This window comes from Myiozetetes cayanensis, unplaced genomic scaffold (genome assembly GCF_022539395.1).
Source record: "Myiozetetes cayanensis isolate MyiCay16 unplaced genomic scaffold, myiCay2020 scf12, whole genome shotgun sequence".
Classification (NCBI taxonomy): domain Eukaryota; kingdom Metazoa; phylum Chordata; class Aves; order Passeriformes; family Tyrannidae; genus Myiozetetes; species Myiozetetes cayanensis.
This window is the reverse complement of record NW_026086826.1, coordinates 23,358,803-23,374,761: the sequence shown is the minus strand read 5'-3', so window position 1 is coordinate 23,374,761 and position 15,959 is coordinate 23,358,803. Positions and strand designations below refer to the sequence as shown.

Below are 15,959 nucleotides of genomic sequence, written 5' to 3'. Positions count from 1 at the left end.
TCTTTAGACTTTTTTTTTTTAGCCAAAGGATAAAGAAACTGTAATTGCTCTATCATGTGGTGGTGTCTGATTTGTAGGATTAGGGGTAGGTATGTCCCTTACTGGCAAATAAGGCTTCCCCAGGCAGTCAAGGTGTTTTATTATTCTAGATGCATATGATGCTAATTTACTAGAAACGTAATCAGATTTAGATCCTCCTAACTAAATAATCTATGTGCACTAACTTTCTCTATTAATTCAGTCTTGTTTGTAGTGCATGCATTTCCTAACCTAATGACAATATCCACAAATCCTGTGATCTTATTTGAGGGCATTTTAGGATCATGAGGATATTTCCTAAATAGTAATTATAAATATAAAGTTCATATCAGTGAAGACTTTGTATGTCCTCCACTCTGAGAAATTTTGTGTTTAAAAAATGAAGGGGGGGTTGGACATCAGTGAGGCAGCGGGGCGAGAGAGGAGGGCCCGTGTCCAGCACTCCTTACTGATCTGGGACATTTATGAGCAGTTGTGAATGGGGGCTGTGACAGGTTCCCTGCGTGCCCAGCCTGCTCAATTTTCCACTGAAACATGCAAAGCTGTCGTGTCCCTGCCCTACATAATATCCAGAACTTTGTGCATTCTGTCACTGTACGTACACAAACATGTGACAGTGTGCTCAGGAGTCCTGTCAGTTTGCTGCATTCCAGGCTACCAACGGGAAATCCAGTGGGTTATTCATGTAGTCAATTTACCTGTGTGGATTTACATAGAAGATGTAATGTCTTTGTGAAATGCAAGCATGTAAATCTGCCTCTGACTTTTGAACGTTCAGATAAGACATGTAACATTGTCTTTGGGAAACAAGTCTAAATCTCAGCAGAATGGTTGTTCAAATCCGTACTGTTTCAGCTTAATTTATTTACTACTGCTTCACTGTACCTGGTGTCCCTCCTGGAGCTTGTGAGCTGTAGGTAGTATGTTTACATATTGGAGTGGGCAGAGCTGTTCTTATTTTTCTGTAGATACTCATTGGTAAATATTAAAGATACAAAAATCCCTAGGGCAATTTTTTCCAAGTAGAATCTTTTTTAAAGTAAATTTATAAAGGAACAGACATCAGCTTTGGCTTTTAATTAAATGACCATATATCCCTTGTGTGTAGCCTGTAAAGTTCAGGCAGAGCTGTTATCTGTTGATATGTGTAAAATTTGTCATCTTGCCTTGTGTACAAATTGAATATTGAATTCTTAAATATTAATGACCAATTTCTTCTGCTCATTCTCTTTTTTTTTTTTTTTCAAATAAAGGATGAGCAAGTCTGCTCATCTTAGAGAAAAGTAAGGAAAAATCTTTGATTTTTCTACTGCTTTCTGTCTGGGAGTGACTGATGTAGCTTCAGAGTCAAAGTTTCAGGAAGAAATTCCTCTTCTTTTATAGCACTTTGTTCTTAGCCACTTTTATATGGTACTGTGTGTTTCTGGGTATTTCAGGAGGGCAGATCTTGCTTTGTACAGGAAATACGACCTGGAGGTTTTGTTAATCTTGCTGGGCTGGAGGTTGGAATGAGCTTTATTTCAGCTAAATCTCACCGTGAAGGGTCAGTGGACTGCTTGTTCTTGATCCAGGGAGTAGTGTGTTCTGTAATGTTACTATGGTTACATCTTAAATTAGAAGCTGCAATGTTAGGGTTGGAAATGCTGCCACCTATTAAGACTACAAGGAGTAACTGATGTGAAGATGTACAGGCTGTGTTGGGAACATGGCAGAGTCACCGTGGCCGGTGGATGCTGGACCGTTCATTGGGCCCTGCAAAACTGGAGCCACACTCCAGGAGTAAGAGAAGGTGGTGATTTGGAATAACCTGTGCACGTGACAACTGCAAACTGAGCAGAATGCACTCAGGTGTGTGAGTTGGGAATATTTTCTTCCAAAAAACTTTGAAAACTCTCTACGTGTCGTTTTTAGAGGGTGTCATCAGAATCTTGTCTAACTGGTTTTATAGTAAACTCTTGGATTGAGCCATTAATTAAAGTTCTGTCTGGGCAACGTTAGCAGGAATTTCTCAAACCCATCATGAGTAGCTGCAACAGTCAAAGAGTGTACTGCTTGATAACCTTCTGCCTGGTGGTCACCAGCCCCATGAGAGTTAAAATAAATACTTATACCATAGCTGACCTATCAGTGTTCCCATGTGGACCATACTTTCTGGATACTCCATGAATAGTTTGAAAAGTTTACTCCCTTTTGTCATAGTAAAATGAAGTATTATTTCAACTGTAATGCACTGAAAACCTTTCAAGTGACAGTTCGGAATGATTAATGGCAACATTTTCAAGGTTGGTTATTTTTGCTTTTAGGCTTTTATTTTTACCTTCTGGAAATGTGTTAATGCAGAGTGTCACAAATGCTTAGTTTTAATTTTCCATGTTAAGAACTATTATGTTTATGGCCAGTGGCCATTTCTTTCTTTGCTTCAGAAAGAATACTTTTCCAGTGAGTTCAGTTGGAGTGGAAACAGGGTTGTAAAACACTTATCATTTACTTGGCTACTTTGTGATCCCAGCATATGTCTTAGCTATCACAAGCACGTTTGTACCTGAATGGAAAACAGCAATCTAGGAATGACCACAAGTGTCAGTATTGCCTGCCTTATTGTCCTTATTAGCTTTTCACTATTGCTTAGCTGCTTGTGAAGCCCAACTTACACTTGCTTACACGTAGCTTTTACCAATAGTCAAGATTTTGCAATCTATTCTAATCAAACCCAAGCCATAAACTTGGTGATTTCATTAATCTTTGAGTGTCATAAACTTAGAACCTAAATGCAGCAATATAGATCAATCTCTAGAACTAGAAAAGGTGCCCAGGTATTCTGAAACAATTATGCTGATGAGTAATTGATAATTGCTGTGTATCATTCAGTAAGGAATATGAACACATGCCCTGACTTGTGAGAGAGGAAAAAGTCCAAGTGATATTTTCAAGTCGTAGGGTGATTCTTAGGAAACGTTTCAAGGTGATGTTTTATAATTCTAAAGCTTGTATTTTTTTAATAAGTAATCTGATGTTCTAGGTATCCATCTGGAATTCAGTCCATTCTCCTGTCACAGCTTCCTTTGAGGAACACAGGTTTGGATTATTTCAAAAATCACTCAAAAATCCAAAATACAAAATGGTTTTTGTTTGCTTTGGTTCAGTTCTGGTTTTATGTGTTAGGCAAACTTCGTATATTCGACTTCTGTCCAGACAGATTTCTTTCTTCAATATTGTGTTGTTTCTTTATCATATCTTCTTTCTCTTCTGTATTCTGATTTTTCATATCTTCCCCCAGGCTTTGCATGCAATTATTGCTGCTCTCAAGTGCTAAATGCAGATTTTACTTTTCCAGGGGATGGACAACATAATTTCATTTGTATTGTGCAGGACTTTTAGTTGTGCAGTTCTCCCCTGACAAACTGACAAGCCGGTGCCAGCAGTAATATTTTCTACCTGTCACAAGTGTTGCTTTTGCATTCTGAGAAGAGCAGGGACTTTATGAAGCTTTGATTCAGCACAGCAGGGGAGAGGAGGCCAACCAGCAGAATCACTGAACGTTCATAGGCAGTTTAAACGACTACTCTGGGCAACAGGCTTGGTTTTCCCTTACCTTATGGCCTGTCTCATCCACATGCCTCCCCTGTATGATCAAGTTACCCCTAACAGCCACCCTCACGTTCCCAACGTGAGAATTAGAAAATAAATTCTTACAGAAAGTGAGATTTCTGTAAATTCTTACAGAAAGTCTTGGGGCAGAACTGGTACTACGTATCAAATCTCAAGGCAGGAAGATGGCATCCTGGGGGAGTTAATAGGCTACCAGCTCTTATGTCTAGGAAGGAAATTGTGTTCTTCCAGCTGCTTCCACCTGTCCAGCCCTTCTCTCTGCCTGATTCCTTCCTGCAACAGGCATGGGAAGACCCTTGTCCCTTAGGCTGTCTTCAGGCTCTTAAGGTATCCAGCATTTCTCTCCCAACGATCTGATGAGACCTGGCCCATCAGATTCATCACCAGGATGCAGACATCCTGCCCAGTACTCTTCTGTGGACTACTGGATGAGCTACATACATAGATTTTTTTGAATTTTATTTTTCTCTTTTATATGAGACCAATTAAGAGATCAGCAGCTCCAACTGTTCATCTGCTTGCTAAATTTTTTTCTCCATGTGTCTGGTTTGTATGTCAGTATGGAGGCATTTTGTCAGCCTTAGAAATTCTTGGTAGTGAAACTGTTGATACAATTGTTTAGTGAATGTTAAATAATGTGGAATTGAAGAGCTGGACTTTCAGAGCTGTCAGATATTCCTGTGACTTGGGGTTGAGACCTGTACTGACTCCTTCCATCTGCCACATTTCCTCAGTAGCTCTAGTACATTAATTCCTGCAGCTCCATCCTGTAGGTATCCTCATTTACAGCTAATTCTGGGGGACCTGAAGGGTTTACAGCAGAAATAACAAAGATTTAGCAAGTGGCTTAAACGCCTGAATCCTTTTCTTCAAGCACAGATGCTTGAACTAGGAAAACCAACAAAATCTGTGGAAGAAATCCTTTCTCCAAGGATTCAAGAGGTCCTATCTCTGTAATAAATTTAAGCAATATTTGTTCATAGCCAACAGAAAACCTGGATCATAAAATGGAAAATAAATCCCATTTTAAGAGCAATTCCCTGCTGCCCTTTCTTTGATGTGTTGGAGGAACTGAAATAACTCCAAACACTCTGCATGCCACCCAGTCTGGTAGAACTGCTTCAGCTTGACCAGCCAGGGACGTGCACCTGCTTTTACCTAATGCTCCATGTGTCCCTCAACTTGATGTAGTTTCCAGTCAGTGTATATTAATGAAAAACTAATTTCAGTGTGAAGAGTTACATCATGTAATGTGCTTAATATCACTGAACTGATTTCTGGTTAATTCTGTTTTGTGGCAAAAACCGTTTGCAAGTTGATGTTCATTTGGATCTGCTTCTGATCAACAGAGATCCAGTTGCCATACAAAATGACTTTGCACTCCTCTTGTTGCCAGTCTGTCCTGCAGACCTTCCACTTTTGAAATTCACATTAAACTTCAATGATTATCTTCCTTTAGTGACTTTCAAGGAAAAGGAAGCTCTGCTGTGGAAATCATGCTTTTTGTCTGAATAACTGTGTTCATAATTCCTTCTGTAATCTATGTAAGACTCTAGATTAATTTTGTAAGGCTGAGGATTTTTTTCCACATAAATTACTGATGCAGAGTCAGAGTCACCAGGATTCCTAGTCCTCAAATACATGATTCAGAGGAAATCCTTAGAGCTCGGTTTGTATTATGTTAAATGACAGAGAATATTGGTTGGAACTAGAGAACTTTTATTCTTTTCTCCTCTCTCAAACTATATTTGAAACTTAAATTCCAGGGTGTTTATTTTCTGTAATTTAGTGGCTTCTAACAGAAGAAGAAATCAGAGGCAGCTCTCTTGCATCTTGTCCAGTTCAAGACATAATATTAAGAATCACTAATGCATCGTGCAGGGAAGTGTGTGTATAACAGAGAAAAATACCAGATATATTTAATGTAATAATGCTGAATACATAAAATTTGGCCTAAAATTAAAGATTATATTTTTCTGTTATGTATATAATTTTGTAACTCTTATTCAGCATCCAAAAGCTTTCTAACACTAATCTGTTTCGCTGAAGTAAATTTATAGGGAGCATCTGTCATCTGAAAAAACCCTGCCTCTTAAAAACATGCAGTAACCTGTTGTCCTCTTAAAAACCCCACAAATCTCATGACCTTGGATGATGGGTTGCATATTGCAGATTCTTTTAAATCTTCTCTTGAGGGTTTGTGTAACTAAGCGTTTGGACTTCTACAAATGCTTTTGCTGTAAGTTTTGGTTAATGCACGCTTGTGCTTTATTCAGGTGCAAGTATTACGGTTCACATTGCAGGTGAAAAGATTGAACTGTTGGTGAGACCAAACCTGACCTTTGTTGGTTTGGTTTGGTGTGGTTTGGTTTTTTCCTCTTCAAGCCTTTGGCTCTCCATGTTACTCTTTGTCTTGATGCTGCTTATTTTGCCAGCTATGAAATGCACTTCTGTTGCATTTCTAGGTAAGCAAGCAAAGCAATAATATAGAATAAAAATTCCTTCTTAATTTAATGGGGCCTGGATGCAATACAGAAAGGGAATTCCTTCTTGTGAGAATCTAGGTCACCTCTTAAGGAAAAGAATTCCCTATTGTGAAGAATCTTCTATTTTTGCCATTTGCTTGGTTTTTCTTTTCTCTTTTTTTTTTTTCTCTTTTTTTTTTCCTTAAACAGTGTACCAGTGTACTTTGTGCTGGGCTTGCCTAATGGCAAGAGGAGGTGTCCCAGGTTGGACGTGGCTCCCAGCCAAGTGCCCGGACCACAGGGACAAAACCTTCCCCTCCCTCTCCCTCTCACAGCAGACCGAAAAGATCATGACAAAATCAAAAGAACCCACTGGTAATCTCGGTGGGACCTCCAATAATGTCCCCAGGTTGGACGTTGCTCCCAGCCAAGTGCCTGGATCACAGGGATAAAACCTTCCCCCTCCCTCTCCCTCTCACAGCAGACCGAAAAGATCACGAAAAAAATCAAAAGAACCCAAACCAAACTGAATTCCAAGTGAAACACATTTATATATATAAATAGGATTATATACAATATAACACCCACAGGGAACCCCCCAAAAAGGGAAAAGGAAGGGAAAGGGAAAAAAGGATAAAAAGCAAATACTTCCCTCTGGAGAACAGCGAACCGCACCAAACAACCTTCGGCACTCTCTGCCTCTCAAGGCCGAGTAGGCACACCAGGTCTCACTCCCTCACCCGGGTAGAGTGACAGCAAAGAACCTTTGCCTTCAGTCTACCGGAAGAAAGAGGAGCAAGAGCTTCCTCTCTCTTTTATTTGTACTCTTGCTTACGTAAAAATCATGTAGAATACTGAGAACATGGCCTTGCTTCCTTGTTTACAACCTGGTCACCAAGGAAGGCCTAGACTCAAAACCACTATAGGAGGATTTTTGTTGTTACATGTAATTAAATGTCACTTATCTGAGGTGCACTGTGGGGAGGGAGCGGGCAAGGAGACGTGTCAGTAACGTGGGAAACGCTGGATACAGCGGGGAAAGCTAGAGCAGGTCTCTTGAATTTCTGTTCTTCTCTCTGTCTAGCAGGTTGGTTGGGACCAGTGCCAGCTTAAAATTGGATCTGTGTATTCACATGATAATGCACACAATCTAATAAGCCTTGTGGAATGTCGACCAGGAGGGAATAGATGCATCAGCCGGCTCTGAATGGTCTGGTGGAGTCAGTTTAGTCCCGTGTGGCCGGAGCTAATAAGCTCTGATGACACTGTGTGGAATTGCTTGTTCTTGAAACAATGCTGAGGCATACATGAGATGCTTGCAAGAGTTATAAATAGCAGCTCCATGCTGTGTGGCAGTGCTGTGGCTGAGGCCCCGCTGGCCTGGGAAGGAGAAGAGCTGTGGTTCTGGGAAGATGCCGTGAGCTAATGAAATGGCGAAATCTAGGGCGCCTCTGCCACCTCGGAGGAAAGGGTGCTGCCTGGAAATAGCTGAGCCCAGCTGATTGAGATCTGATGGCAGGAATGAGTTGGGGTTTTTTTAGAACAGCTTTCATAGTGGTAGTGCCTTCAGATGTGTTTCTTCAGACTAGTCACCAGTCAGTACAAAAATGTCTGTTTGAGGAGATAAGGATTTTTGCTCTTCCTTCAGAATAGGCATGTATGAATTCCCCCAAGAATATGCCAGTGTAGAAGCTGGGAAATAAGGAAGAAATATGTGGTCTGGCATTAACTCTTGAATAGTTGTTTTTTCCCAACATTTTCAAAATATCTTTTTAGAAGAACAGGAATAAATAGAAAATTGTGAGGTCTCTGGTTCTGTGTACTTATTATCAGCCCATTGAGCTACACATAAAATTACTATGCTGGCCTTTCTCAAAAGGTGATGCTGCTGTTTTGTTTTGGTGTTTTTCTCATAAAAGTAGAGCATGACCCAATTAAGACAAGGAAGTTATTGGGTGAGTCTCTATGAAATTGAATCTGTTTGTGACTGGTAAAGCCCTCCTAAGCACGTACAGAAAGTTCCAGGGTGTCATAACAGAGGGATCTTGTTACACTTTGTGTTGAGGGGTTTTTTTGTCTCATTGAAATCTTGGCATTGAAAGCCTAACTCTGTTCCAAAACATTGTCTGCTCTTAGTGGTTTACTCATTTTTATTTCCTGCCACTTAAATGCTCAGTTTTCCAGTGAGGGGATTTTACTTTGCAGCAGATTGCTGTAGGAAAAAAAAAAAAATCTTGTTTATTTTTTATCACTGACATTAGAATTTTCAAAGGCAAAACAGTACCAGGACAGATGTGAGGGCTGAAGGAGAGCTGAAGAGGTCTTGCTGCTTACAGCAGATTTCCCTCAGATAAACTGTGAAATCCACAGGATCATTATGGATGACTGATAGTTGCTAACATGTGAGTAGCAGAAATAATGGTTGCAGTGAACCTCACCTGTGTCTGTGCTGACTGGCACAGTCTGTCATCTTGGGCAGTTATTCACAGTGGGAGGTTCTTAGAGATGAATTAGTGTGTGTATGTGTGTGCAGGAAGAGTGGGAGGGCACAGCCTTTTCAGAACTTTCAGAACCTGTTTCAAGATGCGCTTTTGAGGCTGCTCGTTTAGTCTGGGGGTTGTTTTTTTGCAGCGAGGGATGAAGACTGTACAAAACTTGTAGTGTAACAGGAAGATCCTAAAATTTGTGAAGTTGTTGTATTTCCCTTATCCTTGAATAGGGTGGCCCCAGACTTGGTCAGACATTGTCAGTTGACCTTCATTTAAGAGGGACTGCATTTCTGCACCACCAAAAACACAGCTGTGCCCGAGCCATGTCAAAGAACAGTCATGTGATAAACCAGATCTCATAATGCACTGATAGAAGCTTGGAGATAGTCTATCTAGTGTATGGCTTGTGTATAAAATGAAAAAATAAAAGTTGAATGCTGTCATCTTAGTGCTTTGAGAAGGGCTTAATTTAATCTTCTCTACTAAAGAGAGAAGAATAATGGGGAATTTAGATGTAATGCCAAAGGAAGCTGAAAGTAGAGGCAGAAGGCCAAATGGAAAAATTCCTCCTGTGTGATACAGCCAGAATCCTTTCTGTATTTTAACTCAGTGCATGATTTATTGCCACTACGATTAGTTTTTGATGTAGGCAGGTAACATCACCAGCTTTTATGGTCTGCAGCAGGGCAGCATGAATGACAGGTTTTTTCAGGATACCAAAGCAGTAGCAGTTGACACAATCTGTTTGGTGTATAGGATTGTAGCAGTGATATCCAAATCCTGCTGCATGCATGCTAGTGCTGAAGACTTTGGAGGCAATTCTTCCAACATGGGTATTTGTCGAGAAACACACAAGTAGAAAGCATCATTGCTGTTGGGAAAACACAGTCCATATTCCACTGTTGTTTGTCCTCAGTATATGAATCTATGATGTGTGACTAAAATGCTTTTGTGCCCCAGGTGACTTTGTTAATGTGATGATTAATATTGTGATTCTGTCGCTTGATCCCCATATGTGATTGCTTTTTGAAGTAAACCAACCCTGTCCAGGGGCTGTATTACCTTTACCAAAGAGCCAGGCTTTTAAAACATGCTGAAATCAAGACAACTCCAAGTTTAACAGAATGTTGAACATTTTGCTCTTTGGGCACAAACCAGAAAGTTGGAATTTGTTTTAGTGTCTAGTGGATTATTAGGGTTCTTTTTAATCTTGGAGCCTGTTGGGTAAGTATAAAGGCTTAATATAGGAAATATAGAATTTTGGGCTCAGGTGGCTTCCTGACCTTTTCTGCTGACATGTACAGTAGTGTGATTTAGTGCTGCACAGTAGTGATTACTGCAAAATATTTTAACATTTTAATCTGTTTACATTTGTACTCAGGGAGGGAAACTTCTGGCCTTTTGTAGTTATGCAGTTGCAGTAAGTGGAGATTTCTTGAAGAAGGGGGAATAATAAATGTTTTGGTCTAATTTGAGTGCTTCTTCATAGTTGTAAGTAAAATAATATTTTAATTGAAAGAGAATTTTGGAATGAGAGTTCTGCAGTGAAGAGTTTCATTTGTAGTGGAATGGATCTCACTGGGAAAGCTGGAGGCAGAGGAGGAGAACAGGTTGATAAATGGCTCAGGGTCACCAAACCCATCCCATTTCTGTCCTGGGTGTCTGATTTTGGTGGTGCATGTGAAACCTCTGCATACTGCAGTCCAAGGAAAAGATCTAGGTGGTCTAGAAGGCACTTTGTCAGAGCTGCTGTGACTGGTGCAAGAAGAATGCTATTACTGCAAATTTTGGAAATGCTGACCTCAGAATATTGTGCTGAGAAAAATAGGTTAATGATGTTGACTAGTGGTGGGAGCAGCTGTCTGAGGATACCAAAGAGCACAGGGTTTTCTCGGTGTTTTACTGTGTTGAGTGTGTAAAGCATGGGCAGATGGAGGCTAAGCAACTCCCAAAGTGTAATTTTAAGACTGAGGTACTATTCATACACTCTTTATGGACTTTGTAGGTTTGAAGTTTTCATGTGTGTTCTTTTGAATCCCCAATTGCCTCTTTGCCCTGTCTTAAATTGTAGGAAAATGTTGCCATGGGTGTGTTCATTTTGCTGAAATCAGAATATAAGAGTTTAAATCCAGCAATAGATGTGTTTTCTTTGGAGTCAAACCTATTGACATCTTTTGTTGTACTTGATGTAGTGTGTGAAATCATGAGGCAGAAAGAAACATTTCAATCAAATGTCAGCTCTGGTCCTGATAGTTTTTTTTCTCCTAAGGCACCCTGCATATGGAAAATATAAGGCACTGTGTCTGTTCACAACAGTTGGTTCCCCTGATTTAGTATTTTTAGTGAAACAAAAGTTTATTCACAAGATGACCACTAACTGTCTTTGGGGGCAGATTTTTCATCTTCTTGTGATAAAACCTGAGCGTGGATCAGTTCCTCTGAACACATTGTCAACCTATTGACAAAGACCATTCTGCTGTCTGCACCTGAGGAAAGGAGCTGAGAGAACAGAATCTGTGCTGGCAGTGATGGGAGTAGTGCCAGCCCCATCACTGGTGGGTTTAGTGCAGAGAGCTTTGTCTGAAGTTTTGGTTGCTGTTCCCCTGTGTTTTAACCTTGCACATGCTGTGGGGATGTGCAGTGCTTGGCAAACATTTCACAGGGGCTTTTCTCATTGTACAAACTGTAAATTAAGGCTTAAATTAGGCATCTGAGAGAGGGGTAAATGACTGAATTTGTGTTCTTGCCAAAGAGAAGTGGTACTTGCTGGCATAATGATCAGGGGTGCTTAGCCACACTGTTACAAAGCAAAAATGTCTGTTAAACCATTGTCCTCCCACGACCATCCTCAAAAAAAACTCTGCTTGCATCCTAATTTAATTAACTTCCTGTCTTCATGGTACACAACATGTTTTCTTCCTTTTCTTCCTTTCAGTCTGTGTTGTATTTTTTTTTTATGAGATAAAGCAATAAAATCTGTAGAGTAAGAGCAGGACAGAATCTAGGGGAGTTGTGAATATAGTTAATTTTGATTCTTAGATTTTTATTTTTTTTCCCCATATGGCAGCTCAAAACGAGCTTGTGAACTGAGGCAGCTGGGGCAGGACACATGTTTAGGGACAGTATTCTAGTTATCTTGTAAGCAGTTTAAAATGTCCAATCTTCCAGTCTGGGGGAATTACAGGGTGTGGATAACTGCAGCATATGCAAGTCCAGAAATCTTAACACTTTCATGCTGGACAAACTCAGAGACTTTTCCAGTGAATTACTTTTCCGTTTCTAGCTTGCTTGTCTTACATTGTGCAGATGTCTCTCATGTCTCAGTGTCTTGTCAGTAATTTTATTACCAGCACCCGAGATAATGAATCTGCTCTGTCTCAACGGACAGTTTGTTCATACAAAGGCAGTTTGTTCATAACCAATGTTATGATGGAAACTCACTACTCTGTTTGCAAATGGCTTAGATAACTTGTGTATTTTTTCCTTTTTCTCTCTGCGTGCAGTTTCTGTCACTTAACTTTGGTGTAGCCAGTGAAGCAAGGACTGTCTGACAAGAATATCTTGGGGTGTGCTTGTGTAAAACTCCCAAAGTAAAGAAATAAAAAGAGAGTTGAGAGGAAAATTGGAGATAAGATAAATTCTTGTCTCTGCTATTACTTCCCAGACTGCACAGACTGTAGTTTGTTGTTACCAACCCGCTGTTCCAGTTACAGCAGGCCTCTGAACTGTCACCTTTTGTGATTCTCAGAAAGCACCTCCTCTTTTGCAGCTGAACTTGCATAGCACATGAGTGTTATTCGTCAAGGAGGAAGTTTTCAGTACAAGGTACTCTGCAATTAGAACATTTTTTTTGCCTTCTCCCTGGCAAGTTCAAAATAGCCCCTTCCATATCCAACTCCCTTGTGGGCTTGCAACCACCTCTGTCATCAGTCAAGTCCTCATCTCTTGGCTTGTGTGTTACAATTTGTTGTAGCTGCAGCTAAACCTTGGGATCCTGAAAAACACATCGTTGAACTCGGCAGTTCCTTTTCTAGGCAACACAATCAACTAAGAGTTCAGGGCTCCACTCTTCAGTGTGCTGCATTGGCTCCTCAAGAATCACAGCTTCAGGATTTTCTCGGATATTTTAAGTCTTCCAGGGTGATTACTTGGGAAATTGCTTTCATCTCTGCCCATGATCACCCATGATAATTGTGTTTTCTTGTAGCTTAATGTAATATATAACCACAAATTGCTAAAGGTGTTGAGGTACAGAAGAATAATATTCAAAGTGCTTTTCAGTGAATAGAAAGGAGAAGATCACTTCAGGATGAGGTACAACTGGGAACAAGTGGAGCTGGATAACTTGTTGAACAAGCGATCATGAAATAACCCGAGGTCTTTAACAGCTGCCTTTGTATTTGAATTCTAGTCCAGCATCCCCTGTGCTAGCAGTGTAAGTCAGGATAACCAAGGGGAGTCTGGACAGAGCCTCACCAGTTTCTGTTGCATTGAGATTTTGGACAGCATCACACAAAGTTAATCAGTTGCTTGGGCCTTGGTTCATTTTGGGTTTTTTTTTTTTTGGTGGAGAAATTTTCACAGAAGTTAAAGGATCCATCTGTATTCATTTAGGCACCTGCAGGACTTTTAAAAATATTCTTCTCACACAAAGCATTTCATGAATCTTTCCTGAAGGTGCAAGGGAGCCTTTCTGAGGTCACTTAAGCCTTTTCCTCTGCACATTTATTGCTCACTGACTGCAGGTGTAAGTGGGGTGTCCCTGTTGCTCTGTACTGAACATTTTCTGTAATGTACATGTGACTGTTCCCTTGAACTTCCAAAGCAGGATCTGAACAGAAAAATAACATGTCAGTTGTGCTTTTATGCAAATCCATTCCTTGGACCCCATATTCTGTGGTATTTCTGGTGAAGACCCACTTCCTCTGAGTGCCTAACTCTGGCCATTGAAGTTGGTATTGAAACTAGATATGAATGGGTGAAGTTGAAAGATGGAGACTAAAGCAGTAGCCAATTGTAGCAAATTCACAGTTACACAAATTCCAGTTCTGTGACACTGATGTGGCATGTTCTGATCTTGGCATACAGATACCCAGTAGTGAATAAACCTTTGCACCTGCCTTTTGGGAGAGGTAAAACAATCCTTTCATGCTCAAACTGTGTTTGTCAAAACCTTCGCTGGTTGCCAAGTTTATATGTGTGAGGCCGGCTCAGGTAGCCAACCCAAAGGGAAAGAATTCTGAGCGAAAATAATTGTTTCAGTGATAATCTGCTTTTGTCTTTTCACTCAGTTCAAGGGCATGAGTCATTTAAATAAACCTGGGTAGGTGTATTATGGGCAGGCCTTTATTTTTAAAACAAATAAACAAACAAGCGAGCCCTCTGGAGTTCTCTTCGCAGGATTAAGAGTTGTTGTTTTTTGATGAAAACAGCTTATCCCCAGGAAAATGGAAGTGCTTACATGTTTAATCTGGCTCCTTCACCAACATTCCTCTTCAGCTCGAAATTGCTATTTCAATAGCAACAGTTTGAAATTACATGACTTGTAAATTCAAGACAACTCTCTTAGTTTTACAGATACTCTGTGCAAGGATAAAGATGGGAGGAGCTCTAGCACATTCCTGGGAAAACTGTTCAGAGGGTTTTGATCTCTTAGTTTTGGCGGTAATACTTAGTGTTTATACCTCAGTAATTGTGGCTTTCATTAACTCTTTTCAAAAGCATCTCCATTAATTTCCATTATTTTTGTTACTTCAGCATATTTATATGCTCTTGTCCCTAGTTACTCATATTAAGTACAGTTTTCTTTTAGATTCAACTGTGATTTGGCTTGCTTAGAACAATTTTCTTTGCAGAACCAGAATGTTGCCTAAGCTATCTATAAGCAGTCCAGTTAATTCAATCATATTTTTCCAAGTTTAAACCAAATTTCTTTTAACTTGTTTGTAACGAACAAGAAATTTCAGGGAGTATTTTCCATGTCTTTCAATGACTCATCCCCAGGCTGAACCTGTTACTGAAAACACCCATCACTTCTGGGTTTTATTATGTTTTACAGCGTCAGCATTTCAGAATTTGAGTGCACTTGTCAGCTTTAATTCTATAATAGATTATTAAAGGACCAGATTTGTAAGTGGAAGTTTACTTTGAGCGCTGTGGGAGAAGAGGTGTTAGGATTTAAGTTTCATTTAGTCCCTGGATGGCATCAGCATAGTTTGATTGGTGCCACCCTTCCCTGGTCCTCCTGTGTCCCTCTGTGCTGCTGTGCTTGTTCCCAGGGCAGTGGCCGTGTCTGATTACCCCACACTTGGCAAAATTTGTTACATGGACTTAATTCAACAGTATTTTCAAAACTAGAACGGGCCTTATCCTTGTAAAATGGGCATCAAGTTTTCTGTCCTGCAGCTGAATTTGAGGATGGGCAGTCTTCTCTTCATATTTTTTCATCAGACTATGCTGGATAAGACATGCTCTTCAGTATAATATATATTAATATAATAAATAAATATAATAAATGTTGGACTTGATCTTGAAGGTCTTTTCCAACCTTAAGGATTCTGTGATTCTATAAACACTTTTTTATTTTGAAATAAGCACTATTTATGTAGTTTTAGCAGCCCTTTTGTCTTGTCACGTCAGGTTTGTAGTTGTCAAAGTAGGAGATAGCAAATCTGTGATGTTATTTTCTTTAGGCAGTTGGTATTGGAATCCTTTAATAAATAATGATAAACTTTTCATCTTTTAAAATTAATTCTGTAAAAGTATCTGTAATTCTGCTTTAACTCCCACTCTCTCTCTTAGGATATAAGGAAGTTGAAACAATGTAAACAGTAGAAATGACCTTTTTATTGATATTGCAAGCAACAAAGTGAAAATGACTAATAATATTAGTAGTATTTGCACAATAGTTAAGGTCTTGTTATCAAATTCCATTTTTTTTCAGCATAGTTTAAAATTAGCAAGGCAGTTAAAAGCTTGCAATTTATTATTTAAATATGTCTTGGGGGACTGCATGCAGATTTGTGTGCGTAGAAGTAGGAAAATAAGCTATACCAGTTTCATGTATAAATAAAATTATGATGTGAAATACTAGTTAAAATATTATTAAAATTTTCTTGAACACAAGTCAGAGAATTACTGGGGAGGCTGCAGAGGCAGAGCCACCCAGTTGGATTGTTTTGCTTGATTCTTTGAAAGGTTTGGGTTTTTTTCCTAAGGCTTTTAAGGGCTTTAAATTTTTAGAACAAAGCTCTGTGTTTTCAAAATCCAAGCTATTTATTTGAAATAGATGTTTCTATCAAGCTTCAAGTGCAGGGCATCTGGGCCAGTTTTTAGATACCTGGTTTTGAAGTCAGTC

At 39.7% G+C, this 15,959-nt stretch overlaps 1 protein-coding gene across 1 annotated transcript in view; it reads left to right on the top strand.

Moving 5' to 3' along the window:
• Positions 1-15,959, top strand: part of CDC73 (cell division cycle 73) — a 104,463-nt gene that overhangs the window by 64,893 nt on the left and 23,611 nt on the right. The gene's annotated exons all lie outside the window — the stretch shown is intronic.